Source organism: Platichthys flesus, chromosome 10 (genome assembly GCF_949316205.1).
Source record: "Platichthys flesus chromosome 10, fPlaFle2.1, whole genome shotgun sequence".
NCBI classification, from domain to species: domain Eukaryota; kingdom Metazoa; phylum Chordata; class Actinopteri; order Pleuronectiformes; family Pleuronectidae; genus Platichthys; species Platichthys flesus.
This window is the reverse complement of record NC_084954.1, coordinates 4,870,459-4,885,489: the sequence shown is the minus strand read 5'-3', so window position 1 is coordinate 4,885,489 and position 15,031 is coordinate 4,870,459.

The following is a 15,031-nucleotide window of genomic DNA, read 5'->3' as shown; positions in this document are numbered from 1 at the left end:
TACTAGCAAAGACTGAAATGTCAATAATTCCCTCTGATTTCTTTCTCCTTAATCCCGGCTGAATGAAAGCAAAAGGCCGAATCTCTTTCAGAAACTAAAGCCACATTTCATTTTGAGAAATCGTGAATGCGTCTGTTCCCGGCGCCAAAAGACGTCACAATGAACCGTGTGTTGTTCCCGTCCATTCTTGTTTAACAGGAGATTTAATTCCTTGAGTTCTGGAGATGCACTGATCCCTCAGCACGGCACACACAGCGAACAAATGATTTCAAGAATATGATCACAGTGTTTGGGTTTCCTCCAGTCGTGCCCCTGGGACAGTGGTCACAGCTTGGTGGGAGTCTAGTCATGTTCCAATTCCACTGGGCTTCCTCTCTTTAAGCTGATTAGAAAGTCTGTGGCGCATTACAGATGTTTTTTTTTTTTTTAGGGGAAAACAAAGCAATTTTCTTTTTGTGTCTATTTTTGTTCACACACGACTGCAGAGCAACACAGAGATTGGAATCATCTCCTCGGGACATGCTACGCCGTCGGTGCACGTGTGTGGTAGCATGTGCACCTGAAACCAGATCCGGCCTTTCATCAGAGCGGAAAAATACCCAACAGCAAAGAGCATGAGGAAGCTTGTCATGTTTCTGGCCCGGGATTTCAAACTGCTTAATCACCGATGTCTTTTCAGAGCAGCTCTCGGTAACACTAGACGTCTGTTACATCACCGGTTATCACAAGTAGGCGACTGTTTGAGGAGCTCGGAGGAAAATGTGCGGCCTTTTCTCCGTGGTCCTCTCCTGCCAAAAGACCTGAGGAGATAAAGGGTGAGCGGATGTCAGAGGTGTGGGGGAGAGGAGGGGATGATAAGAAAAAAACCTGAGTTACTTTCACAGCACAAGTATCAAGGATATCCCAGGATCCACACGGAGCTTCCTCTGATACGTTCCTTTGCCAAACTTGGTCATGAGGACCTGCTCCGCCCGGAAGCCGCCCTGTGAGCTTTCACAGGGACAAAGACGATCGAGACACCTCAACCGCATCTGGTGAACCGAGGTGTCCGCCCTGCCAGAGGTCCTGCACTGCTTCTCATAATGCCCCTCATCCCGCTGTATAATCACAGACGGATGTGAGAGAATAACAGCAGGGGGCTGAGAACGAGAGGAGAGCAAGATGTAGACAGAAAAATAAATAAACAAGGACCTGCAGGTTTTTTTTTTCTTCTCCAGCATCGCTCGTGGAGTACGTCAGTGAGCTAGAGCTGGATTTACAGGTAATGACGTGAGGTCTTTTAAAAGGCACTTGTTTCCATAGCATCACAAATATGCTCTGTTAGGATCAAGCGCCGCCATGTGTCGCTGCCTCATTACTAAAACAGCTACAGACAACGAGAGCTGTTTCTTCTAATTCAGCGTCATCCCTTCCAAATAATTACTCATCCAGAGATAAATATTCACAGAGACGCTCAAAGGTTTTGCACAAATGAGGAGGTAGGTGTTGTTCTCGAAAAGTCAAACACAAGATAAGTTGTTTTTGCTCTAAGTATTCTGTGATTGACTTATTTGATTACATCATTAATTCCACTCGCACCAGACACAAGCACTGTTTCAGTTAGAAGAAGGTCGAGAAATGACTCTGGCAGAGTTTAATGACAGATATTTATTTGTAGAAGATTACATCACAGCTCTTTTCAAAGAAACGCGGAGCCCTTCTTCTTTGTTACACACGATGCATTTACGTGACGTTAGATTTGTTTTTGTTCCTGAAAACTGTTTTGACAAGAAAAACAATTCACCCTTTATGAGACTAATATTCAACTTCCTGTTTAGTCCCTGAACTCAATCTATTGTCTCGAGCCTGACTCAAGATGTCGTGACACGGTTTCCTGCACCGAGACCGTTCAGCGTCCAGGCCGTGTCCACGGGCTCGCCGCTACAACCTGGAGCGCGGCACGTATGAAGGAAACCGCTCCAGTCTGAGAAATCGGATCCATCTATGGGGAATATCCAAAAATAAACCCCTCTGTTCTCCCATATCAGGCCTTGTATAAATAAGATAGCACCGCAGGCCCACTGCATCATGGGAATTAGCCAATCCAGTCCTGTAAACATCAGCCAATGACTTCTGGCAGGCTGGCTGGCTCTCAGGAGGGGAGGTTCTCCACTGGAATTCATAAATAAATCACTTTTCTGGGAGGATTATGTGTCCACAGCCCCCCCCCAGCCCCCCCCCCCCCCCCCCGCCCTCCTTCCTCCAGGCCCCCTCCCCCCTAAAAATAAACAGGGCCAAGCAGAAATAGCAGAGTTTAAGCACCACTACAGGAAATTATCTGGGCTGCTTGCTATAATTTGGGGACATTATTTTCATAGCATTTGCATTTTAGTGAGACCAAAACCAGGCCCCTACAATGTGTGACTGTGCATTCCTACTCACGTGGATAAAAACAAACACATCAACAGTATGAGAAACGCCTCTGCAAGAATCTAAATCACTCTCGCTAATACTTTAAATAGTTTCCAACACAGAACTGAGGTCAAGTGTCCTTTAACTGTGCTGCTTGTTTTGCTGTCCAGAGGTTGTTTTGGGGGGAAAACTGCCATTAACAGGTTCCCATAGGAAGTAATGCAAAACTCTTTAAACCTACTTAGCCCTGGCCCTGGCCCGGCCCATCACGTAATCACCTCCTTAGACAAACACGGAGCTCGAGTGACGGACGCGGTGGAAATGGCACGATGGTTGGAATTAAGCTGCGATCGTGCCCTTTTGATACGATACAGAAAGTCAGAGGAGACAGGAGCTCTTTAACCTCTCTGCAGGCTAAAAATAGAATTTGATTTGATGACTTGCAGGTCAAAGACGTGTGTGTGTGGCTGGAACTGGTCTGAAAGAGAAAGTGTTTTGGAAAGTTAAATTTAACTGCTTTTTAAACACTATGTAAATGACTCAATTTCAATGTGTATTTGGAACCAGGGGCCTATTTCAAGTATTTTTTGCACTGATTATAAATAATTGTTGCTCGTAAAGTTCAGATAACTTTTTACGGGTCTCTTGTACACTCGCATATGGGTGGCGCCAATTACATTTGTTTGTTTTAGGAAATGAGTCAAATGAAGCGAAGGGGAAATGGATCATTCTCCACCATTTCTCAGTGAAATAGTAGCAGTGGAAATTTGGGTGTTGACATTTTTCTGAAATAAACAGTTTCAATGTCTAATCTGAAGTTTTAAATTTATAATATTTGATAACGATGGATGATTTTACTTGGCAAACTAAAAGCTGTGACCCTGATATAGTATGACCCATATAGTTGATATTGTGCAATTGATAAAAACAATATTCACCTCTCGTTTGCACCACACAAATCCCCTGAAGAACATATGTGTCCCTTCAGCTGCTAAGTACTTGTGTAAGTGCGCCTGCTAGTTGCTAACTTTGTCTGCTGTTTGGTGCTGGGCATGTGAAAAAATGGGTTCTAGGGCTTTCTCATTGAAAACAGCTGTCGGCTGCAGACAAAAACAACAATACAAGGGTGGTGAGAGAGAAACAAAACTGTGAAGCTGGGGCAGGAAAAACCAAAGAGCTCAAAAGATCAGCGAGAGATGAGGGTAAGTGCAGAGAGGGGTTCCAATTTTCTGCGGATTTGTCACACGATACAGATTGTTCCGTTTGAAATATATTGATAATGGCTGTTTTACAGGGCCAGTCTGTTGGATTTGGGTGGCTCTATTTGTAGAAATTGAATATAATATCCATAATTATGTTTTCATTCGTGTATATATTACTGAAAGTAAGAATCACTGTGTTTGTAGTAGTTTCCCAGTTGGAACAAACCAAACACTGGCTGTAGAGTCGGCTGCTCTGCTTCCTCCCTCATACTGGGAGGTGTTCAGTTAGTTGGAGTCTGCAGCGTCACCACTATTTATGGAACTACTAGATGACCTATTGACCAGTATCTTACCAATTCAATACTGGATAAGTTAGCATTAACTTTACCAAAAGTTTGATTGGGTCCCTGCTCTTAGGGCATCGTCTTATGAGAGACACACACAAAAAGCTGTTATTGCTATACGACAACTTTCCAAAGAACAAACTCTGACCTAATTAAACAAGGTCTTTATCATCGATGATACACGGACATCATGGAAATGCATGAGAAGCGTGCAGAGGAGCTTAATAATTGTTAACAATTGGGGGATTTTCCAAACGGAGGAGGTTGTTGTTGTTCTTGCTCCTTCATGCTTGCAAATTCATTCTTGTGTGGGCATGAATGGGTTAAACGGCTGCGCGGTGAGACGCTTCATGCCTTCGTGTGTACACAGAGGCATCAAAGGACGGGGCGCTCCACGCCTCCTCTGCATGTTCCATACAGTCTGAGACTTTTACCAAAAACAGTCGGAGCCCCAGAAAGGCCTGTTTAGTTGGTTGGTGGGTTTGACGCATAGAAAAAAGAAGACACTCGCAGAACAACCCCCGACATCCTGTTCAATAGGTCTGTGCACAGGTGCTGCACCACCACAGCGCACGCAACACACATTCGCTGTGTGTGACAGTTAAGAGCCAGGAAATGCAGTTCATTTGAACATCAGCAGCTCGGTGGTTTTCTTAGTTCGTAATTCAGGTTATTTCAGCTCCGGAGAAGCATCAGCACGCTTTATTTAGTCCCCTGCCAACTAGGACCAGGGGAAAGAAGAGGGGCTTTCTCTTTCTACATCTGCAAGAGAAGGAAGGAAGTGACATCATTTCCTCCATCAAGCCCTGAGGTGGTGGCACGAGGCCGACAGTGTGTTCGGACACACACACAAACACACAAAGCAGTTTAAATCTGTGAGGAAACACACCAGTGTCTTGTTTATCACTGGTTTATCATCGTCAACTCCAATTGAATGTTTGGTGAAAGATTTCTGGGTATTTGGTGTCAGCTGTGTGACAATATAACCCAGGTTGAGTCATAGTTCCAGCTCAGTCTGTATAACCCGACCACCGACAGATAAGATAAGAGTGTCCTCCAGTAGCCTCCTGATAACCTTCACAGTGCTCCGTGATTCAGGCCATTTCGGGAAATATCGCTGGGTCAAGTTTAATCAGATTAGTTATTTGTCTCTGAGTGAGTTTATGATGGGAAACAGCAGAGTGGCTCCAATGACAGAGTCTGATTAGTCCCATGATTCTTGGACATAAAGTCAAGAAGGATTCAGCCAGAGGAGATCCACATCAGTTATTTGGCCAGGCTAAGGACACGCTGATGAAAGGAGATCTCGAAAATGAAAAAAAAGAAGCACATCAGAAATCAGTTGTGAGCTTGGACAGACAGGACACATTGAGCAACACTGTTGGTAAACTGAACCCTGAACCAGTGACTGCCAAATTCACGGCGTGAGTCACAGCCTGACTGGTGTCGCCAGAGTTCAGCAGCTCGGTAAACAAGGCCACAGGCTGGCAAACGGGAGAGAGTGCCCTGGAAAGTACCCAGGATGCTTCGCTGTACAGACAGGGGGTGTGTGTGTGTGTGGGGGGGGGGGATCATCATCTTCAGCCTCAATCAATTGACACACGCAGACTTCATCTGTGAACGCTGAGGAGGAAACCGCAGAGCACGAGCTGAAGCAAAGGAGTGTGGAGGCTGGGGGGGCTTTTGTCTTTGTGTGTCACACCAAAAAAATACCAAAAGAGGAAAAAAAAAAGAATGTGAAGCACCGAAAGGAAAGAAATAAGAGAGCTATATAAAGGGTCTGACACCACAGATCCACTTTTACTAATATGGCCCATCTTGTCAGGCCGTGTGACATCATCAGTCCACAAAACGACCATTTGATTCAACATGACCCTTCACCATCCGAGAGGATTTTTCAGAAACCATCCAGCTCAGACATGGTCTCACCTTTTGTCCGACGGGGGCCAATGACTCACCCTGACCCCAAAACCAGGGGCTGGCGAAGGTTAGCGTGCCCCCTCTAGTTCTGATAATGGACCAGCTGGGCCGCATGAAGACAGTGTCACAGTCAGAAGTCTGGAGTTTGAACCCGCTCCACTTTGGACTTGGCTGGAACTCAGGGAGGCTACAGGCCACTCGCGCAGTCTGATAAACAACTCCCGGGCAGAGGAACAAGCCGACTGAGAGGGAGCTGAGCTGAATGTGCGCATATCTTACACACTGAAAAGAAAATAACTCTGTGAACAAAACCGCCACCCCCCCCCCCCTCTCAGCACCAGAACATATTACGTGATGTGTTTTGCCATAACTTCAAGTCAATCTGACTTCTAACAGTTTAGACGAGAGCTGAAACTAAAATAATAACTTCTCTATCCCTGAGCACACAATGCATGAGCACATCCCTATACTAGGCTTTTTGTTTAATCATATAACCAAACACTAACCTGCTACTGACAAACATACATTCTAGAATAACTCAATTAACCCTGCACTATGTGGGAGGAACTGGAGATTTACTGATGGCAAGTTGTAGATCTTATATCACTCTGTTCTTATAATAATGGAAAGTACAAAACCATCAATTTGTTGCATAATAGGTTGTTAATCTTTAATCGTTTCAGCAGCATCTTCAGGTTTGTGGGCACTTTCATTGGGCCTTTTCCCTTCTGAGATCAGCCGATTATTGAGCCTCTTGTCAAAGCCTGAGCACGGGAAGTGGGCAGAAAGGGGAGTTCTGCTCGTCCCACACACCAACATGTACCTTTCTGAAGTTTCTCTCTGCTTGGGTGCGTCCTCTATTGTGCTTCAGCAACAGCTCATTGTAATGATATGAAGAGGAGGCTATTTTAAAACACAGGTACGGACGCCTCCGCGTTGAAGAGAACCAGTTCCCCGAGAAACTTTCCAGTCCAAGTAGAGCCTTATGCAACAGACGAGGTGATTTACTTTAACCCACTTAGGAGAGAGAGAGAGATCAGTGTCGTGGCAGCAGAGTTCATCAGCCGGTGACACCACTGCCGGGGAGTCTCGAGGGTACGGGCCGGAGACTGAGGTGTTCAGGGTCTGACTTTAAAAGTCGGCACTCCAACTTCGAGGAGCTCGGCTCTCTTAACGGCCGCGAATCACCCGAGAATCAACAAAAGCCAAGCCGCTCCCACAAGAGCCCATTTCCATCAAACTACCAAGGGTCGTGTAAAGTGCACTGTCACCGTACGCTGCAAGAGATAGATCATAAACATATCTCATGGTATATGAACCTTACTAGTTTAACCTACTCAGGGAAACGGCTGTGTCATAACTCACCTCTAAGTTATTGCTTCATGTTCAAGCCGAGGTGGTTTTATGAGTAAAAATCCATCAGCGTCATTGTCGTTAGTGTTTTTCATCTTCTTCTTTCAATCATTTTTTTTCCTGATTCATGCAGTTGTCACGTTTTGGACCGTGACCTACAAACGCTGGCACATTTCAGGCCAGAGGATGAACACGCTCGTCTCTGCACAAATCATAACACAGCCTCACATATAGCCGAAGGAAGATGTACCTTACGACTGGTAGACTAAACACAAACCCACCGGGGAGTTTACATTCGGAGCTCCGGGACTCTAACAGCCCTGGCATGTCTGTGTGGGAGCAGCTTCACCGCGACCACAGATATGCGATGTACGACGACTGCACCGTAAGCCGATTCTATAAAGCCAAAGATGCATCTGTTCCCAATCTTCAATAATGCTCAGAAAATCAGAAAATTACAAGTCACAATATTATTTTATAAGGTTTCATGTGGGTTTGAGTCTTTGTTCTTTATATCACTGCTACGTGCACACGCACACACACACAGGATCGTTGAGTCCGTGCACAGCTTCTGCTTCGTCATTCTCTACGTTAGAAATCCCAGGAGCTGCAGGAAGGCAGAAAGCTACACCGCCCAACTCCTCCATCCTCCTTTAACCTTGCTCAGACTGCAGCCAGGCCGAGTCAAGGCCATGTTGTGTTATCGTGCATGAGAGTTACACAATGTTACACAACACCTTCTTTTTTCTCCTCTTCACATTTCTTTCAGACGCCTCCTTTAAACAACTCTAAAGCCCGGTGATGCACGGAGAGGAAATAAATTAACTTCACTAAAAACCTAATCTCCTCCAACTTCTCCTATCTCCCTTCTCTCTTTCTAACTATCCAAAATCCCTCTACTCCCACTCCTCCCCCCCTTCTCGTCTTCCATCCTCCAAACTCCCCCCCACCACCCCCACCCCCCTTCTTCATCTTCTGGGCCCTCTCACTGACAGCTGGCTCTGATTATGGCTGTGAAAAATGGGGCAGTCACGCCAGCAATCCCCCCCTCCAGCATTCCTACAGCATGACTCCGCACTTTCTCCCTACTGGTGCAGGGCCCGTCTCTGCCTCCCCCCTCCCCCCTCCCTCCCTCCCTCCCTCCCTCACTCGGCATCCCTCTGTCTTTCTTCAACTGTCTTTCTCGCCGACTTGCTTGTTGTTTTGCCTTTTAAATACTGTAAAGAAGGAGGTAAAGTTTGTGCAAGCATGTGTTCGTTTGAAGGGATTTGTGCCCCGCGGTAATTGATGTTTTAAAAAAGGAGCTGCACGGGGGAGGTGGAGGCTGAAGGAGGAGAAGAAACCAAAAGCGGAGCTGAATATTGTGTTTAGGGGGAGTCATACGAGAGAGAGAGACAGATGGAGGAGATACCGAAGCAGCAGTCCACAGCTTCTTCACATATGGAGCACAATTTCAAAAACACAATGAGCCCACACAAGAGTAAACACACTCCGTCACTGCCTCGTGCTATGAAGTTTATGGTACATTACATGGCTACATAATGATTACAGCATGTCTGAGAGCGCGTTGTTTTGGCAGATTTTTATTTATTCGTCTAATCTGAATAAGAGAAAGAAAAAAAACGCTCTGTTGCTGGCACCAGTACAAACATCCAGTGCTGGTCGGGTTTCGCCTCATAAGTTTTGCTCCGTTGAGTCAATTCAGACCATAAAAAGCTTCAGTTTGAGCAGATCCATCCTCACCTGAGCTCGTCTGCCAAACGTTCCACCTTCACTACGTCCACTTCTCTTCATCTTGATGGAGCCAAGTGGAAAACTTCACTGAAATCCTAACAGAATCTTGATGCCATTAAACTTTAAATAGTTTGGCCGGGAACTGATTTTCCTCGTCAAGAAAAATGATCAGGGGATTAGTAGGGGTTTCAGAAAATGAACAATAAACTGAAATGTTACAGCTGAATAGCAGCTGTGCACCACGAGATCTAATGAAACGGTTTATTATATTTGCACAGTCCTGAATTTATGAGGAAACTCAATAACATCTTCGCGAGCCGGATATGATGATGTGGCTTTTACATGACAGGTTTATCTGCGGCTGAGTGAGCTACCTCATCGCTGCAAATGTCACGTCGTTTGGCAAAGTGTTTGTTTGCCACGACATGAGACACCTGAGGCCAAGATTTCTATTTGCACTGTGACTATAGGACCTGATATCAGCTTGAACCTCTGCCTACTAATAGATTAAAGATTTCTGTTGCTCAAGGCTTAATGCCATAAAAGGTGTGAATGATTTTTTATGAAAAAAGATCAAAAGCATTAATTCCTATTTGAAATACTTTGATTAAAAGAGGCTTTACTTTTTGCCCTAAGGAGACTTCAGTCAAGCAAAATGCAAAGTCCTGCATGCTAGCGCGGTCAAGGTGTAAAGTCTCAGCAGGCTAACATTTGCTTATTAGCACTAAAAACAAAGCAGTTTTGCAGGTTTTAATCTATTGGATAAATTGATATTTTTGACCTCATGATAGCGCTACAGAAAGGAGTCAGCCCCAAATCATGAAAATAAAGATGGACGTCATGGGACTGCTCCTCAAAAGTGAAGCCAAATCTTCTTAATCACCCCCTGGTGGCTGGTGCGGGATAGGTCATAAACCCCGGTGAATGGTCAAGTGTTATTTTATTGTAAGTTTGTTTTAGTTAGTTATTTGAGGCAATAAAAACGTGGTGGGACTGTCTCTCGATTGGTTCTGTTGGTTACATTTCCGGAGAGTGAAAGTAAAAGTAGACGCAGCGTCCATCTTTATTTTTAAGTCTCTAGATCAGATATGAACGATTCCGTGTTCCAGCCGGAATAGATACAGATTTCTGTGCAGGCTGTTAGTTATAATTAATGATGTGTTTTTCAGAGCTCAGTTAAAAGTCCCATTAAGCACAGGTAGAACTTCTGATTCACCAAATGAGCAGAATGTCCTTGACTTCGCATTAATTCCTCTTCACCCCCCCCCCCGCATCTGAAAGGCCTTGATAATCTTTGGATTCAGTCGAACAGGGCCCGGGCTGTTACGGCACCAAGTCAACGCTCCAGAGGCCAGCAGATGCCTCGTGTCAGGTTGCGTAAACAAGACGGAGCATTTTCATCCATCACACTGCTGAGCCGGGAGCGTCAGGCCCTCTTATCCGGCTCAAGGCATCTTGTCGAAGCAAATACATTTTCAGGGCGCCGACCTTGATATTACCTCAGCTGAGATAAATCATGACTGAATCCAGAGCTCTGCAAAGACCCACTCTATGCCTGTCGGTCTCGCTCTGACCTCAGAGAAGTGTTTCCACATCATCATTTCACAAGTCTTCATATTCCAAACGTGTCAAAGTGTTCAAATCTTATTTATCCTGCAAAATTCTTATGATAACAGACGGAAGATTTAACCTCACATGACAGCAGCTTGATGGAAGCTGTTGATTCATAGATTCATATCCGCCCTGTGAGGACTCTCAGGCAAAAACACAACCTTTGACTTGAGTCGATTAAGTCACGGAATCGTTAAAAAGACGTCAAGAGCGTCACCCGGCCGGCGCTATTAGTCCAATCCCACGGGTTCTAATGAAAACACCTCAGACGCTTACTGTACGTCAGCACTGGTGTCACCATTAAGTGTCAGAGGTGGTAGGAATGTTTATGTGAAGATCAGGAGTGTTTTCTGTGGTATTTTACATGTGCACACAGTGAGTCATGCAGTGAGAAAGTTGCCCACAGTGGAAGCTCCAGCACTGTAATCCACCACGGCTTCCACCTACACCTTCTCACCTACGAGCTCTGTTCCACCGCGTGTCTGCATTCACACACTGGAGATTGACTGTTTGTGATTCAAGCCAATGTGGACGACCGAAAGCAGATGAAGTCGATCTCCCACAGAGGAGCCTGGAAACAGCTGTGCAGGCCAAGTCTTCGAGGTCCAACACTGAGGTTTTATTAAAATTCAGTCAATGATTGAGGTCACTGTATTAACAATATTAATAGCCTTCCCCCGAAAGGGCTGGTGCTCATGTGGAACCCATTTCATATTCACTCTTCATAATATCTTTGATTTTTATTGGACCCTTTCGGACTCCGTGCTGGCATTTTTCAGAAGATCTGAATTTATGCCCCACGAAAGAAATTGACCGCATCCTTCTCTAAGTGTATGTGTGAACATCAGCCAGCATGAAAGCAGAGCCTTTTCTCAAGCTGGAAAAAGAAATCATAATCTGCATCAAACGCTAATTTCGCGACATTATTCCAAATCAATTTATTGCCCCAAAGCCTCTGATGAGTTTTATTAACTCTGGATTGAACGCAGCTTTGAGTTGAACACCGCAAAATGCTCAAACGTTTGATGCCTGTGTGCGGCTGCTAAAACACTTTAAGCTGTTTACTGTGAAAACAAGAGTACTAGATGAAGATTGGAGAACAATAATGGCGAAGAGGGCGCACGTACAGTTCCCACCAACAGCATTTGGACGGCTCTTCCCTGTGAGTGTGGAGTTGGAGGGCTACAGCGGAGCAAACCCTGTTAACAGACAGTTGGAAGGTTTCAATGAGTAGAAAGGGGGATTGTTTGGGTGTACTTTGGCAGCAGTCTTGGCACGGGGCGGCGTTGGTAATGGTACGAAGGTGGGGACTGTTGGCTCTGGATTTTTTGGTAAATGTGCCATTATTTACGAGTCGGGTGGGCTGAGGGGGACAATAAACTTTCATTTCTGGGAAAGCCATTCCCTTTTACTAGACTTTGTAGAACCTATAAGAGTACAAGGCAAGAAAAGAAGAGGGCAAAAACCAGAAAGTACTTAACAAGCGCAAAAAGTGTTTCCATATTCAGCTGTCACACAACACCGCAATAGTGCGAGCACTCCCCTGGGCTGACGCAGTCACAAGGGCTGCCATCTTGGCCTGATGTGACACTATTAGTGCTTACTGGAAACACACACAGGCAATGCTGTATATGTTTCTTGGGGCATTCTAATGAAATTATCCAGTCACAAAAGCCAAATCCAAACTCAGGGCATAATTCATACCAGTTTTAGCTCGTTAAATCATTGTATCAGCGACAGGGAAACTTGCTGACACACACGCTCATGGTCAAATTGAAACAAACATCTGTCTTCATGTGGAATGTAGTCTGATATCCAGCCCCCTCAGATCGCATTGGTTTTAATCAGAGGCAGATCTCTGCCAAGGGAGTGAAGCATTTCCACTTGCTCCCAATTAAGTTTTTATGCTTTTAAGAAACAAGGGTCACTATCTAGAAATCAAACACTGCATGGTAACAGCACAAAGATTATTACGTGGGGTTTTCATCGATCTTTAAATAAGTGGCTTTTTATTGGAAGCAAATGACCCAGAATATTTTGAAGGCTCAAAAAGAGACTAATAGACCTGATGAAATGGCGTCGTTTAGTGGTGCACCCATGTCTGGGCCCGGAGACGCAGCCCCACTTTGGCAGGCAGGCGATGGAACCCTGTGTGGTAAATGGCTGCAGGGCAATCTCCAGTGTCCTGTTGGATACCAGTGGCCGGAGCCCAGGAGCCGCTCTGGAACTGGATGTTAGGCCCTGGCAGCAGAAAATGACAGTGTTGGCCAGGAAAGTCAACCGAATGGGCTAATTCTTCTCCTTCAGCCCAAAGGACTCCACGCAGCTGCACTTTCTTTCCCTGCCAGGGAAGACGAGTGAAAGAGGGAGAGAAAGACATGAGGAGTGGGGGGGCACAGTTCGGGGCAGTTGGACTGGACCAGCCTCAGAGACCCAGAAGGTTGAAAAGAAAAGCAGCAGCTTAGACTCATCTTGGACATCAGACTCTATTTTGGGTTGTGGCGTGTTTGGACTGTGGGCAATCACACAGAATCCCCCGGAGTTGTTTTCTTTGAGTGATTGTGAACCCTTTAGGAGAATTACAATCAGCGTGGTCAGATGGTTACGTAGTCTGGCCCCTTTGAGATCATACGAATACTGTTGGAGCATTTGTCTTTATTCCCTCTGAGGAAATCCTTCTCCTTGATCTTTATCCACATGAGCTTTCCTTCAGTTTTGATCATTTCTTCATCATTTGCCAGTAAAGAGAGGCTGGATGTACTTCACTTGCTTCTGTGACTCTCAGGTCACGGAGAAGAAAAGAGCTGACGTCACAGGGACTTTTCATCACGGGGGTGGGGGGGGGGACAAAGGAGCGGTTTAACACATGAATAATCTTTTTGCTGAAGTTCAAACACCTGCAGCTCCCAGTGAGACCACAGACTTCATCACCACAGCACCCACAGCTTTGGTCGAGGTCCATTAATATAGAAATGTACTAATTACATGCTTAAACAGTCTGTACTTCAATAATAATACTCTATTATTGGATTTGTATTTGTTATTGCGTACAATATTTTTATATTTTTCTCATTAACTCATGTACATTTGTACATTTGCACTAGACTTGTTTTTTCTACTACTGAATTATACCACCTATAGTTAGTGTATTCATATTTATATATTTATCTTGCTCATAGTGTATTCATCATTCTTATATCATACCTTACCTCTTAATACTGTTCATATTCCATTTATATTTCTAACTGTACTTCCTATTTATTTACATATTCCACTATGCACAATACTCTTTTGCACTTCTGGTTAGATACTAAACTGAATTTCTTTGTATATGTACTTGTACTGTGCAATGACAATATAGTTGAATCTAATCTAATCTAAAAAAAATTACTTGGCATTCTGTTTCTATTCTTATTTTGCACATACTATGTTTCCCATTGAACTGCTACTTGGTTAAATATAGAGACTACAATAAATAAATAGAAACCAAAGAGCAGACGCGGAGAAAAATTAAAACAAACAAACAACACTATCATATGAAGAAAAAAATAACCAAATAGAAAAATGTCATAAACACAGAAACCCAACCAGCGTATTTCTGTCTCTGGTTGTGGTGTCTGCTGAATGACAGTGGATGTGTTTCTCATCTCGTCTGTGTTTCTTATCTTTACAGCATTTTTCTCTAAACGCTCATCATAGGTCTTCACATCAACTTGTGTCTTGTGTTTTTGAGATGTTGTCAGTTACAGTGTGTTGAGGTCTCAGGGTCCCAATAATACTTAACCAGAAGTTTACTACCAACATGGAAAAGGAAAATGTCAAACCTTGGCACGCGTTAGACCGATTCTGCAGTGCTGCACTCATCAAGTCGTCTGCAGATGATTAGAATTTACAGTGTTCTACCAGCAATAAATACCGGCACAGAATTAGAGCTGCAGCAACAATGAAAGCAACATTTTTCACAATAAATCATCACACGCCTACAACAAGCAGGAGCCATATGCCCTGTGTGGAGTGAGGGGGGGGGGGGGGGGGGGGGGGCTCGGAAAAACAACTGATCCTATTCTCACAGCTCGACATCACTTAATCAGAACCACGCTCCCGTCAATCCCACACATCATCAAGAGCTAATCTCATTTACGTTAGACGAGCTGTCGTGAAGCACAGGGTTCGCCCGCGTCCTCCTCAAAAGCATCTGGACAGATATCAATAACTGGAGAGAGAGGAGACACGTCCAGGTCAATAAATCTGCGGCGATAAAGTGTGAGAAAAGTGGACAGGGTCACACGGGCTGTTGTGTATTGTCCGGAGCCGGACACATGGACTGTGTAACTCTAGTCCAGGAGTGACCACACAGGGCCGGTTGTGAGGTCTGGGAGTGCAGGAGAATGGAGACAGATGGGACAGGGGCAGGACTTTTTTTGGGCGAGAGAATGCTTTCCACTGTTCCGACGTTATACAAAGCCCATTGATTTT